At 45.4% G+C, this 15262-nt stretch overlaps 2 protein-coding genes and 1 long non-coding RNA gene across 4 annotated transcripts in view; 1 reads left to right on the forward strand and 2 right to left on the reverse strand.

Moving 5' to 3' along the window:
- LOC309476041 (uncharacterized protein) overlaps positions 1-15262 on the reverse strand; it is a 160859-nt gene that overhangs the window by 85742 nt on the left and 59855 nt on the right. The gene's annotated exons all lie outside the window — the stretch shown is intronic.
- LOC309476150 (uncharacterized protein) overlaps positions 1-15262 on the reverse strand; it is a 106298-nt gene that overhangs the window by 84839 nt on the left and 6197 nt on the right. The gene's annotated exons all lie outside the window — the stretch shown is intronic.
- LOC309476457 lies at positions 489-3732 on the forward strand. Its single transcript, XR_014198169.1, has 3 exons — positions 489-614; positions 2959-3291; positions 3425-3732. It is a non-coding gene; the product is annotated as an uncharacterized lncRNA (long non-coding RNA).

A 15262-nucleotide genomic window follows, 5' to 3' on the forward strand; every position in this document is an offset into this window, starting at 1 on the left:
AGATATTAGATATGTGTTGCAATGTTGAGAAGACTTGTAAAAAGTGAAATTATTTCTGTGAATCCAGTGATCAAATCCTTTAGGTCTCAGTTTTCAGTGATAGTCACATGACTATTGGCTGGTCTGTGTGTGCAATTCCACAAACCTGGAAGACCTTCTGAACGTATATAAGCAGTATTGGCTTTTATAGAATGGAAAATTGAAAAGATATATATATATATATATATATATATATATATATATATATTAGAGGGATTCAGTGAGTTATGAATAATTTACTGCCATTGTGAGAATGACATGTAATTATATAATCACTTTTTTTTTTTTTATTATGGGTTACTACCCATACATATATATATATATATATATATATATATATATATATATATATATATATATATATATATATATATATATATATATATATATATATATATATATATATATTTATTTATTCATAACACGTTCAGAGCATGTGAACTAAGAGCGTCAAACTCTGTCGGGGGAGGACTCACACACCAGACAACAGGGTGGGAGATTTCAGCACACTGAACCATTAAAAAAAATGCTTCACAAGTTTGTTTTGTTGTGTTTGTGCTGCTGGAGTCTGATGGGTAAGTTATAAAATATTTTTTTACGGTGTAATTTTCTTTCTATTTCCGAGCAACAAAGTATTCTGCAGCTCATATTACATTATTTCCGGCTCTCATAGATGAATCAAAATAATTTGATTTACTTACTTTGAATACCGGTCTCTGTTTTCATTGGAATTTTAAACTGAAATTTCCATGCCTTCTTTTGTGACTGGAAATTTATCTTGCCCAAAAATACAAAACCTTCATTGAACTCAGTTCAATTCACATTTATTTATATTGCATTTTTCGTCATACATATAGTTTCAAAGCAGCTTTACAGAAAAATGTGTGATCAAAATGAGAAAATTTGGCAGTGGTGCATGTTGGACATCCAACATGTAGAGAGAGAAAAGCAAATAATTAGCTTAGCTGCTGTTTATAACATTAAGAAAGGATAATCATGTGCATTTGATCTGATATAACTGTATAGGGTTATGAATGCTTGGCTAAAGAGATGCGTCTTTAATCTAGATTTAAACTGGAAGAGTGAGTCTGAGCCCCAAACATTATCAGGAAGGCTATTCCAGAGTTTAGGAGCCAAATGAGAAAACACTCTCCCTCCTTTAGTGGATTTAAAGATATTCTTGGTACTATCAGAAGCCCAGAGTTTTGTGATCTTAAAGAGCGTGATGGATTGTAAGGCGATAGAAGATCAGACACAGGAGCTAAACCGTTTAGGGCCTTATAGGTCAGTAGCAAAAACTTTGTAATTGATACAGAACTTAATAGGTAACCAGTGTAGAGATAATAAAATTGGTGTTATGATAATATTTTCTTGAGCTTTTGGACTAATTGTATCTTTTTTTTTTTTTTTGAGGATGCAGGACAACCAGCTAGTAACGCATTACAGTAATCTAGTCTAGAGGTCATGAATGCATGAACTAACTTCTCTTCATCAGGAACAGATTGCATGTTCCGGAGCTTAGACATTTTTCTGAGGTCGAAGAAGGCTGTGTTTGTAACATATGATGATTTTCAAAAGACAAGTTGCTGTCTAATATAACACCCTCAGGTCTTTAACTGTAGAGGATGGAGTTATAGGACATCCTTCCAAATGCAAATTGTATTCTAGTAGGTTCTGTGTACATGTTTTTGGTCGAATAAATAATTCCTTAGTCTTATCTGAATTTAATTAAGAAAAGTACAGGTCATCCAATATTTTATATCTTTAACACACTCTGTCAGATATTTAATCTGGATGTGATGAAATATATAACTGAGAATCATCTGTTTAATAGTGGAAACTATTCAATGTTTTCTTTATTACCAAGAGGCATCATGTATTTTGAAAATAGCAGAGGGCCTAACACAGATCCTTGTGGCACTCCATAATTCACTGATGAATACTTGGATTGTTCTCCATTTAAATAAACAAAATAGTAACAGTCTAATAGATACGAACTAAACCCCCTGAATGCCTGTACCTGAATACTAGTGTAATTTTGTAATAGTTCTAAGAGTATTTATGATCTATAGTCTTGGACCTGGCTGCTTTTAAAGCCTTTTTATAACGGGAAGTGCTGTCTTTCCACGCGATTCTAAAGAGATCTAGATGAGTTTGTTTCCATTTGCGCTCTAGATTACGAGTTTTTCCTCTTGATAGCGTGAGCAATACTGTTGTACCATGGTGCAGTACTTTTCTCTCTGACCTTTTTCAATCGGATGTGTGCAACAGTTTCTAATGTACTAGAGAAAATGGTGCAAATGCTTGTCATTTCCTCTTGTTCATTTGTGTGTTTGGGGACACTGAGAAGCTGAGACAGATCAGGTAGGCTATTAGTGAATCTGTCTGTAGTGTTTGGGAGAATTGTTCTTGTTGATAACACTGCGCAATATGGGAAATTTCAGCAGTACGCACATTACAAGGTAGTGAACAGTGACATCATCACTTTGCGGTTGAATATCTATATCGGTAGGATTGGTTCCTTGCAATATAATTAAATCTAATGATTAAAACAATGAGTGGGTCCAGTGACGTTTTGTTTTACCACACATGAGTTTAGTAAGTCTGTAAACGCATCTCTAACACGTTATTTGTATTATCTACGACGTGAATGTTAAAATCTCAGACAATCAGCTTTATCAACGTTTAACCACTTTCAAATCCCAGGCATTTTTTGATTAGATAAGTTTAAAATATATTAAAGATCAAATTTTTGGTTTATATCTGTTTTTTCATAAATCTCACCTTTTACTTTGCTTTTGTGTCTTTGCTGCTGTTCTGAATGTTCTTCAGTTCATATTTAAACAATTACATTTACATCTGATTTCAGGCTTTGTAAACCATCAGGAGCTTTAATCTGTTCCTGTTCATGTTCTCCAGGTGTGTTTTGGGCCGAAACAAATGAAATACATTCAGTGTCAGTGATGGAGGGAGATTCTGTCCTTCTACACAATAATGTTTCTGAAATACCACAAAACCACGACATAGAGTTGAATTTTGGAGCCAACAACTCTTTGATAGCTAAAATCCTAAGAAAGAAACTATGCTGTATATTTAATGTTCTTGATGGGAGATTCAGAGACAGACTGAAGCTGGACGATCAAACTGGATCTCTGATCATCACAAACATCACAACTGAACATACTGGAGTTTATCAACTACTGATAAATGGAGCAAAACAATCATCAATAAGATTCAATGTTTCTGTCTATGGTGAGTAGAGATCATTTGTCCAATTGTTCACATATACAAAAACATACTATCATCACACTAAACACTCAACACACTGAACCAATAAGTTGATTGGATTTATCCATATTTTTGTTTATTCTCTCATCTTTCTCAGCTCGTCTGCCTGTTCCTGTCATCAGCAGTAACTCTTCTAAATGTTCTTCATCTTCATTATCTTCATCATCATCAAATTGTTCATTGGTGTGTTCATCAGTGTTGAATGTGTGTGATGTGACTCTCTCCTGGTACAAAGGAATCAGTGTATTGTCCAGCATCAGTGTGTGTGATCTCAGCATCAGTCTCTCTCTACCTCTGGAGGTGGAATATCAGGATAAAAACACCTACAGCTGTGTGCTGAACAATCCCATCAGCAACCAGACCACACATCTGGACATCAACACACTCTGTCACACATGTGCAGGTACATCTTCGGTTTATTTACTCACCTGATCTCTGTTTTTTGTTGTAGATCAGACTGGCACATTCACTTCTATCTTTATCCTTACAGAACCAGACCCACACTCTTCTTCACAACAAGACTCGCCTCTAAAAGTGCTGATCTCTGCTGGATCTCTGTTGATTGTTGCTGTAGTCATTGAGATCTTCTGGATCTGCAGGAAATGTAAAAACTTATCAAGTATGGCATTAATTAATTTTAATTAATTGCATGTCATTTAATAATTGCATTGCAAAATGCTTACATTTGAGCCTTATTACAGTTTTTCTCAAATGCTAAAACACATTTCACAAACGTTTCCTCCATGTTCCGCAATGTCTAAACACAACACCCTTTTCTAAAGCTACATAAACACAACCACACCTTCTCACTTCAAAACTCAAACTTTCACACCAAAAGAGCAGCTCGAAGCTTTCAAAAATGTAAACACTATACACATCATTACACACTACAGCAAAACAATTGAAAACACAATGCTCAATTTGTGAGAAGGTTCTTTGTTTCATAACTGCCAATGCATATTTTTAGAAACTTTACAGTAATGGATCTTCTTAGATCTCTGCAGAGGATTAGGCATTTAGATTTGTGAGTTTCATATGAAGAGTATAAATCTATAGTAAATTCTGCATGTACACTACTGTAACACAACTCAATGCAAAAACAGAATCTATTGCACACAACAGTACTCTTGAAAACATGATCAGGGTGTGAAGTTTTTTTTATTTACTTTATTCACACCACACACACACACACCACAATCACTGTGCGGCATCATGTCGCTGAGCTGCATCGGGCCACATCACCTCATCCACATCGCAGGCTATATTGTCTCTTGCCATAGCCTGGTTAAAACCAGACCCTTCTCAGTTGAAACTGAGTGTGGGTCTGGGGAAGCTATGTAGACAATTCATTTCCAAAGGGGCGTCACCAACCGACGTAGCTCCCTTCGCAGGGAGCTTGATTGACAGGCGATCTAACCAATCATAATCCACCATCCGCCATTTTGTCCGACAAAGCAGTCAGGAGAGATCAAAGAGTATAGAAGTAACTTCTATACTCTTTGGAGAGATAGCAGATTAACATGGGAGGATTTGAACATGAATAACGGAGTGTACTGACGTCTTTCCGCGGTTAAAACAACAATCCTTCCCATGTTCATTCATGTTTATTTGATGCTATAAATGAACTAGAAGGAAGTGATGATTGGTTCACGAGCAGCTTTAACTGATGCTCTACAGCGATCTGTCAGACACATTAAAGAGCCACAAAACGGTATGTATCGTTTAAATTTCTTTTAAAAAATGACCAAATTTGAAAGGTGAGACTGTTTAATATGTTTAATATCAAAAGTAACAGAAAAGTAACCTGGTCTGTCCTGTCTGTCAGCGTGTTGTCAGTCTCCTCTCTGCTCCGCGATGTATTTTTCACTGCGTGAGAACATGGTGTGGCGTGAGAGCAGCGTAGCTTGTCGGGCATAGCGACAGTAACTAAGGAGGGCGGGTCTTTGCGATCAGATCGATGAAGGAGATGACGTATGCTTCGAGTGTTGTTCTTTGCTCCGGTTTAAACGAAAACGGTAAGTTTAAATCGCTCAAAACAGACGCGATAACTGATTCGAACGAGTGATGTTCCACGGCGGCATCCATCTTTGTAATGAAATCTCCTTCAGCGTCGCTGTGCTGTCGTCATCATGTAAATCCCTCCCCAAACGTTTCTGATTGGTGCCGCGATTTCGGCGGCACAGAAATGAGTTTGAATGGGCTCTTCTCCAGACTATCCTGGAGAGAGAATTAAAATTCGCCGGAAGTAGTCTGGGTTTTCCCAGGCTACTCTTGCCAGGCACCGTGGGAAAAACGCCCTGGAATGGCGAATCCATCCTTGGAAGGCCTCCACTGGGATGTCAACACAGGCCAGCTCCATTGCCCTTAGGAGGTTCTCTCTAGTGTATGGTTGTCTGTCATAAACCTTCCATCTCCACGATGAGAAGAACTCCTCTATAGGGTTCAGGTAAGGGGAGTAGGGTGGCAGACAGACGTTTAAAAAGTGGTTACTGTTGGTGGTGAACCACTCTCTGATTTGGTTTGTTCTGTGGAAGCGTACATTGTCCTAAATTATCACATAAATGTGATCTGCGGGCCCAGGATGGTGTTGTTGGCGGTCCAGGAGGATGTCTTTTAGCTCCTCTAGGAAGGTGAGGAGACGTTGGGTGTTGTAAGACCCAAGGACAGCATGCCGGTGGACAAGCCCCTCCGAACCCATGGCCGCACAAAGAGTAATATTACCCCCCCGTTGGCCAGGAACCTCAGTGATGGCTCTTTGGCCAATGATGTTACGGCCTCTTTGCCTTCGTTTCTGCAGGTTGAAGCCAGCCTCATCCAGGAAGAGGTACTCATGAGGTCTGGCCATCGCGTCCAACTGTAATATCCTCTGTGAAAATGTGAAAGTGCACAGGTGTTCAGAACAACAGTCAATCAGGTAGCACAGTATTGTCCAGAAGTAATGTAGGCCACTGAGCAACACAGTATGTCCATTAACTGTACTGTGAACATGGATGTATACTTACTTACTTATACTCGTAACGTAGGTCTTTGTGTCGCGCAGAGTTGCGCTCAAAGGGAACCCTATAGACCTGTTTCATCCGCATCTTTTGGCGCCGGAGAACTCGGTCTATTGTGGCCAAGCTGACATCATCAATGCTCTCAAAGTTGACATTATCGGCAATGACTTTGTCTCTGATCTCCCAGAGTCTGATGAGGTTGTTCTCACGAACCATATCCACAATGAGGGTTTCTTGTGCCGCTGTAAATATGGCAACCCTCCCACCTCTATGTGGCTTTCTTTCAACTCTAAAGAAAGAAACATGTGTTGTCAATTGACATGTTTTACAATACAGTAACAACTGATTTGAAACCAATAGACTACTTTCACAGGCTTGTAAAATTGTATTGTGACAAAGAAAGCAATAGAGTACAATACCTGTTGTGTTGTCTGAATGCCCTGATAATGGTGGCCACGGTGAACCTACTCAGGTTTGGACGGACTCTTAGTCCTGCTTCAGCCATTGTCATGCCATGGACAATGACATGGTCAATGACTGTTGCTCGCATCTCGTCCGTAATTATGGTGCGAGGTTGTCTTGCTCTCCCTCCTGGACCTTCTCCTCTCCCTTGTTGGCCTCCTCCTCTCCCTTGTTGGCCTCCTCCTCTTCCTCGTTGGCCTGCTCCTCTTCCTCCTCTGATTTGAACTCCTCTTCCTCGTTGGCCTGCACCTCTTCTTCCATGGCCAGCTCTTCTCCCTCCTCTGACTCGAATTTCCTTATGTGATTTTTTTTTTTTTTTTTACAGAAATTTGAAGAGGAGAGTCATGTGGTTTATGTAGTTGTCGCCATGAGATGATCAAACTTCAGTCCTAAATCGTACTCGGTTACTAACGTAACCTCGGTTCTCTCTAGAAGAGGGAACGAGTACTGCGTAAGATATCTTACGCTAGGGGAAAATCCTTTTCCGCGAGATATTGAAGCCAAAAATTATCCTTAATTTTGTAATAATGCAAAACGCGTTGCAGCAGCAATGCAGACATAGGCGAGACAGCTCGCGCGCCTATTGGCTGCTCTGCGGCAACTGCAGCAGCCTATCGAGCGAGGCCTGGCGTGACGTCAGACCCAATCAGGGCACTTCGCGCCCGCTGCGTCACGTCCCGCCGAAATGGGCGTGGTCTAGGCCTATAAATATCGCTCGCAGGCAGCTATTATCTGGTTTTTCATCATCGAAGCAACCAGAGCGTGTGCATGCACGGCAAGATACGCAGTACTCGTTCCCTCTTCTAGAGAGAACCGAGGTTACGTTAGTAACCGAGTACGTTCTCTTACGAGAGGTCTCTCGTACTGCGTAAGATATCTTACGCTAGGGGACCCAATGTAAAACGCCGTGCATGCTGAGATCTGACACCAAAGACCCAAGGGCGAAAGCCCGGGGTACATATAGTGCACAATCACTCAGTGAACTCACAGAGAGTCCGGGAAGAAGGAGGGGTGCAGCCTCACTTTTCCACATAAAGTAGCGTCAAAGGGACGCGAATTTCATCATACAGACAGGGCGGGGTACGGCCTGAACTGATGGGAAAAAAAAATGTGGGTCTTACACAGTTTGCCCAGCTTTAAACTGTCGAACATTGAGCTGTGCTCAGCAAACGCAGCATTCTGAGCTGAACGCATCAGGTCAGATAATACTGGTAGTTTAGACCGACAGCAGCCTGGCCTGCAGGGCGGGAACCTCTAGGTTATAAAACCTTATAAATGTAGACGGGGAGGCCCAGCCTGCCGCCATACAAATATCTTGCAAGGCAATCCCACTTGACCAGGCCCACGAAGAGGCCATGCCTCTCGTGGAATGCGCTCTGACACCCAAAGGGCACTGCATGCCCTTGGAGGCGTATGCCAGCGCTATAGCATCAACTATCCATCTGGATAGGCTCTGTTTCGACGCGGCTAGTCCCTTAGAACGTCCGCTAAACGAAACAAAGAGCTGTTCCGTCTGTCTGAAAACAGACGAGCGAGACACATAAGCTCGTAATGCCCTGACTGGGCAAAGGAGGCTCGCGTCTCTTTCCTCATCAGGGACCGGTAGGGCTGACAGAGAGATAATCTGCGCCCTAAACGGTGTGTTGAGGGATTTTGGAACATAACCGTGCTTAGGTTTGAGTATAACTTTTGAGTCATTGGGCCCAAACTCCATGCACGCCGCGCTCACGGAGAGCGCGTGCAGATCCCCTATGCGCTTCACTGAAGCGAGAGCCAGCAGAAACACCGTTTTGAAAGACAGGTGTTTCAAATCGATTGACTGTAAAGGCTCAAATGGCGCACCTTTCATGGCTTCCAGAACCGTAGAAAGGTCCCATACGGGGACTGAGGGAGGTCTGGGAGGATTCAGTCTCTTAGCTCCTCTAAGGAAGCGGATGACTAAATCGTTCCTTCCTATTGACTGACCAAGCGTTGTTTCTGAGAACGCTGCTATAGCCGCCACATAAACTTTGAGCGTGGAGGGGGCCCTGCCCCCATCCAACAGCTCTTGTAGGAAGGAAAGCACCTCCGTCACATCACAGTTTGTGGGTGACACACCACGGGCTGTGCACCAGCCCGAAAACACTGACCATTTCGAAGAATAGAGTCGTCTTGTAGACGGAGCTCTAGCCTGCGTGATCGTGTTTAATACTCCTTTAGGGAGTCCAACATGTACCCGTTGATGGCCCAGACATGAAGGGACCATAGTTCCGGGTGAGGATGCCAGATCGAGCCGCGGGCCTGTGAGAGGAGATCTCTCCTCACTGGTACTGGCCACGGGGCAGTACTTGCTAACTGCATCACGGCTGGGAACCAAGGTTGGTTTTTCCAGAACGGTGCTACCAGCAGTACTGAGCATCCTTCTTCCCTGATCCGTTCTATCACCTGAGGCAGGAGAGAGACGGGGGGAAAAGCATAGAGCGGGCGGCGGGGCCACACATGGGACAGCGCGCTCCTGCTCTTGGAAAAAAATTCTTGACAGTGAGCGTTTTCTTGAGACGCAAACAGGTCCACTTTCGCTCTGCCGAATTTCTTCCACAGCAGTTGGACTGTCTGTGGGTGTAGGGACCATTCGCCTGCCGGAACATTGTTCCTGGACAGTCTGTCTGGTCCTATATTCATGATCCCTGGCACATGCGCTGCTCTGAGCGAGCGCAGGTTGCACTGAGCCCATACCAGGAGGCGTTCTGCCAGCCTGTACAGTTTCTCGGATCTGATGCCGCCCTGGCGATTTATGTAGGACACCACAGACATGTTGTCCGAACGGACCAAGACGTGGTGACCTTTTATTTGGGGACAAAAACGCGTCAGCGCGTTGTCTACTGCCAGCATTTCGAGGCAGTTTATGTGCAGGAGCTTCTCCCGTTCTGACCACTGGCCGAAGAACGGTCTGCCCTCGAGCAGCGCTCCCCATCCCGAGGTGGACGCGTCCGTGGACACCACTTTCACCCTCGAGGAAGTCCCCAGGCTTACACCTGATTGGTACCAGTCGTTCGCTTTCCAGGGTTTCAGAGCTGTAACGCATTTCTGATTGACCCTGAGGCGAAGCAAACCGGGTGCCCACGCTTCGCGTGGGACTCGCGCTTTCAGCCAAAACTGCAGCGGGCGCATGCGTAGCAGACCCAGCTGGAGCACTGACGATGCTGAGGCCATGAGACCTAGCATCTTCTGAAATCTCTTGAGCGGGACAGACGCGCCGCAGCGAAAAGAGTTCGCTGTGCGTCGAATGTCTACCGCGCGCTGTTGTGATAGTCGCGCTATCATGGATAGTGAGTCCAGTTCTGTGCCCAGGAAAGATATTTTCTGACTGGGTGACAGGGAGCTCTTCGCCCAATTGACACTCAGACCCAAATCCTCGAGGTGATCGAGTAAAATGGTCGTGTGTTCTATGAGCACTGCGCGAGATTGCGCTAGAATCAGCCAATCGTCCAAATAGTTCAGCACTCGCATGCCTCTCATTCTGAGGGGTGCGAGCGCCGCGTCCATGCACTTCGTAAATGTACGGGGTGCTAGGGACAAACCGAACGGCAGGACTGTGTACTGATATGCCTGGCCCTCGAAGGCGAATCTCAAATATCGCCTGTGACGTGACGCTATTTGTATTTGAAAATACGCGTCTTTCAGATCTATTGACGCAAACCAATCTCCTTGGCGAATCTGCACAAGGATTTGCTTGGTCGTGAGCATCCTGAACTGTCGCTTCACAAGCACTTTGTTCAGTTGCCTTAGATCTAGTATGGGTCTGAGACCCCCGTCTTTTTTCGGTACCAGGAAGTATCTGCTGTATAGCCCTCCCTCGCTCTGATCTTGAGAGAGAGGTTCTATGGCCCCTTTGCTCAATAGTTTCGTCACTTCGGCTCGAAGTAGATGTGCTACTTCTGTTTTTACCGTGGTCTCGACGCGCGCCACATAGCGGCGAGGGCGTCGGCGAAACTGCAGCGAATAGCCTCTTTCTATAATGTTCAGCACCCACTTCGAAACCCCGGGTAGCTTTGCCCATGCGTCTGCATGGATAGCTAGGGGTCGAATACGAAGCGCGCTCCGCTCGCTCAGCGATGGAGAAGCTTCGGTGTGCTGTAACACAAGCGTGTCGCTCGTGGCATTTGAGGCGTGGGGCGCGCTGATGACAGCGGGCAGATTGCCCGCGCTCGACTCCTCTACGGTGGTTAACCGCGAGGGGGAGGGCTGGGCGGTTCCCGTGGGAACTGTCATGTCTATGTGTGGATGTGGGCGCGGGACAGCGGGCACATTTATCACACCGAAAGCATCGTTCGCTTGCGTGAAGCGAGTGCACGTTGGTTTCGTTTTTACAGAAACCGTGAGACATGCATAACGTGGTGTTAGTGGGCACTGGGTAGTGGGCACGTTCACCATGTTTGAAGCGCAACCGATCTGAGTCGGTTTTATGTGCGCGAGCCCTGTGTGACAGGCTGTGCTTATGTGTAGGGATGGGCACTGGGCAGTGGGCATTCTTACTACACACGAAACACCATCGGCCGTGGCCGGGACACCAGAAAATACACTCTTTTGGGGATTTATCTGGGTAGCCGTGAAAACGGCATTTGTGTGCAGGCAAGCGGGTGACAGAACCGACTTGTTGGCTGCAGAAAACACCGGAACAGTCACATTTTCTGGAACTGGACGAGCGAATAGCTTTGGTGTGAGTCCGGCCGCAGCGGGACTGGAACACCGTCGTTTTCCTAGCTGTGCTAGGACGACTTCGGGGCCTCGGGCTTCACCGTGATCCTAGGTCGCGAGCCGCGTCCTGCGGGGCGGCGACCGGATGAGCGGGAGCGCGGTCTCGCGCTTCTGGCCTGGCGGCGCTGTGAAGTGGAGGCAGTGGACGGTGGCTGTGGCTGTGAGCTCTGAGCAGACGGTTTCGCACGGCCTGCTGCAGAGCTGGAGCGCTTCGGGAGGAAGTGCTTCATAGCCTGAGACGCTTTCTGTACCTCTGCGAATCTCTCCGCGAAATCTTTGACGGAGGATCCAAAGAGGCCTGTGGCGGAAAGCGGGGCGTCGAGGAACGCGGTGCGTTCAGACTCGGCCATTTCCGAGAGCGTCAGCCAGAGATGTCTCTCAGACACGGTGAGAGAAGCCATAGTCCGTCCAATGGCTTGCGCTGCGGACTTAGTAGCACGAAGAGCGAGGTCCGTGGCACTCCTTAAGTCCGGCACACAGATCGCGTCAGGTCCTTCCTCATCCAGCTTACGGAGGAGATCGGCCTGGAAGATCTGGAGCGTTGCCATGGTGTGCAACGCTGACGCAGCTTGCCCGGCGGCGGAGAAAGCGCGGTGGAGCAAGCTCGACGTCGTGCGGCAAGCTTTAGAGGGTAGGGCCGGCTTAGCGCGCCGTCCAGCGGAGGGCGGGCATAAGTGGGCCGCTATCGCCTCTTCAACCGGCGGCAGCGAGAGGTATCCTCTGTTCTTGGCATCGTCAACGGCGGAGAATGCCAAAGAAACAGCAGGACGCACTCTAGCAGAATAGGGGGCGCTCCAGGACTTGGCGACTTCTTCGTGTAACTCAGGAAGAAAAGGCGCCGGTCTGGACACAGGCGAAGCGCGCTCCCCAGGCAGGAAAAATCCATCCAGCCGGTTGTGAGCGGGCTGCTCAGGCGAAGACCACTCGAGGCCGAGGCTCGCCGCGGCCTGTGCGAGTACTCGCATGAGTTCCGTCTCAATGGAAGCTCTCTTGCCTGACGAAGTGCGGGCAGGGGGTGCGGGGTCCTCAGAGCCCGCCCAATCCTCACTGCCTGACGCCAGGATAGAGCAGGAATCATCCTCTCCCAGCAGGGCTTCCTCATCCGCGATATCAACGGAAGCGGCGGCAGACGGCGGCCGCTGTCCGTCAGGAAGCGAAACAGAAGAAGCCGGGGAAGCAAGCGGGCGAACCGGCGAGCTTTGGCGGCTGAGGGAGGGTTCCGGGGCCCGCTGGGCACGGCGCTTTTTACGGCGCGACGCCGCGGCGGGCGGGGGAGCAGTCTCGGTGAAGACGGCTAGGCGAGTCCTCAGAGTCGCCATTGCCATCAGCTCGCAGTGAGGGCATCCGCCGTCAGCGAGCGCGAGAGCTGCATGTTCCTCACCCAGGCAGGAAACGCAGATCACGTGGCGGTCCCCGTCGCTGAGTGTGGCTCTGCACGAGCCGCAGGAAGGCATCTTTAAAAAGACGCTAGCTCTTTTAGAAATGTGTGTCGCGGCGGTGACACACACACACAGAAATACAGTGCAAATAAAAGAGAAGGATATAAGCGCCGGAAAGCGCAGCAGGAAGGCAGGAAGGCGGCGCGGCCAGCGACTTCAGTGACTCGTCCCGCTGAAGGTGCTCTCTCTCGACGGCGCGGCTTCTAATCCAGCTCCAGCGATGCGTGTGCTTCGCTTGAAGGATGAAAAATCAGATAATAGCTGCCTGCGAGCGATATTTATAGGCCTAGACCACGCCCATTTCGGCGGGACGTGACGCAGCGGGCGCGAAGTGCCCTGATTGGGTCTGACGTCACGCCAGGCCTCGCTCGATAGGCTGCTGCAGTTGCCGCAGAGCAGCCAATAGGCGCGCGAGCTGTCTCGCCTATGTCTGCATTGCTGCTGCAACGCGTTTTGCATTATTACAAAATTAAGGATAATTTTTGGCTTCAATATCTTGCGGAAAAGGATTTTCCCCTAGCGTAAGATATCTTACGCAGTACGAGAGACCTCTCGTAAGAGAACCAGCTGTTTCATCCCTTCATTTAAAAACTCTTGAAACAACCTCAGATTCAAAGTCTACGCTTGAGTTCTTGGATTGTTCTTGTTCTAAGACTTTTATTTTGAGTTTGATTAATCTCCTAAAAACTTCAAATGAATTTGCCAGGCAATACATTAATAAATTATATAAAACATTTGACGCATTGAAGTATTATGTTTGATTCTGGGTATAGTTGAGCCTACAATCATTTACTCACACGCATGTCATTCCAAACCAACAAGACTATCGTTCATCTTCGGGTTCATTTTCAAGAAAAAACTTTTAAATGCCATAACAAACCTCACTGGTTCTTGTGCATCAAGCATGCAGATTTGAGCTTCTGTTTATTTGATGAGCTCTATGTATGTGCATTGATCAATGTTTGTATTTGCATAAAGTTAAAATAAAATATGTTTGTCATATACAAGAGTTAACTTTAAATTTAAACTGCTTGCTTCAAAAGTATTACTTTTAAATGAACGTAACTAATGAGAGAATATTAAAACATCTTAATTTATGTTTCAAAGATGAACAAGTGGGGTCTGAAAACTAGAGACCATGTATATCTGCAAACCAAAAATGTAAAATATTCATCAGAACAAGTCAAAGTGAACTTCGTTCTGTACACTTCAAAGTGAACTTCATTCTGTGAAATGTGGTTTGACCTAGACAAACAGTGTCTGCATGAGAGTGTGTGTGGCTGGATGTTTGTGAGTTTGTGTTTAAAGGTGACAGTTTTATGTCTGTGTGACTAACATGTGGCTGAAGGTGTTTTTTCCATTTCTGCACATAAGATGTTAGCAGCTTTACTAAGATATAGCCTACTAATTAAAGATTCTCCCATTCAAACAGTGACAGAACTGAAATCTTGCAGTGTAAATATAATATAAATACCGCATTGGTGCCATCAGCAAACTTGTCTACAAAAGTCACAATTCACAGCATAGGGGCAAAAGTCACAATTTATGCAACTGGTCCCAGAACTCTAATAACTTTAATGTCATTGATATTTGGGTGTATATGACATCACACAGGGAGGTGTGGGAGTATATCTATGTTCCCAGGGTTAACCCTATGTTAACCTAACCCTAACCCTGGGAACATAGGACACTTTGTCCTATGTTTATAAATGTGGGGAGCATAGGAATGACCCAGGAGCGGATGATACATATTCACTTTTAAACAAATAAAGTAAATAAAATGAGTCAAAGTTTATAACACTACACTTATTAAACAGACTGAGCCTGTGCAGTTGACAATCACACAGAATGTGTTTTTCGTACAAATTGTCTTTGTATCACGTCTTCCGCTCCAACGTGCCGAAAGAAACACACACAGAAATGAAACTATAACAGCATTTGACCACTATGAACCATATTCAAAAAGACAAATCATCAGTGTTTTCAACATCACAGCTCATATTAGGGTTATTAATAATGTTCAATACTGGCTGTTTTAGTACAGCATCAAACATTTGTTATAAATTGCCCTTATATTTAATTTATACATACATTTATACGCGATTTCACAGTGAGGGTTTTGATTAAGCCCGGATTATGCCCGGATACATTTAAATAGCTTTTATAAACATAAAAAAAAATAAAAAAAAACATTACTACTGTTCATCTTGAGACAAAACAATGGTACTGATTTAAGTTAGATAACGCATTTTAATCTGGGACTGCTTGTCTGTAAAACCGGCCTAAAGTGTATGTACTAAA

This window comes from Leuciscus leuciscus (assembly GCF_965113295.1).
Source record: "Leuciscus leuciscus genome assembly, chromosome: 15".
Taxonomy (NCBI): Eukaryota; Metazoa; Chordata; class Actinopteri; order Cypriniformes; family Leuciscidae; genus Leuciscus; species Leuciscus leuciscus.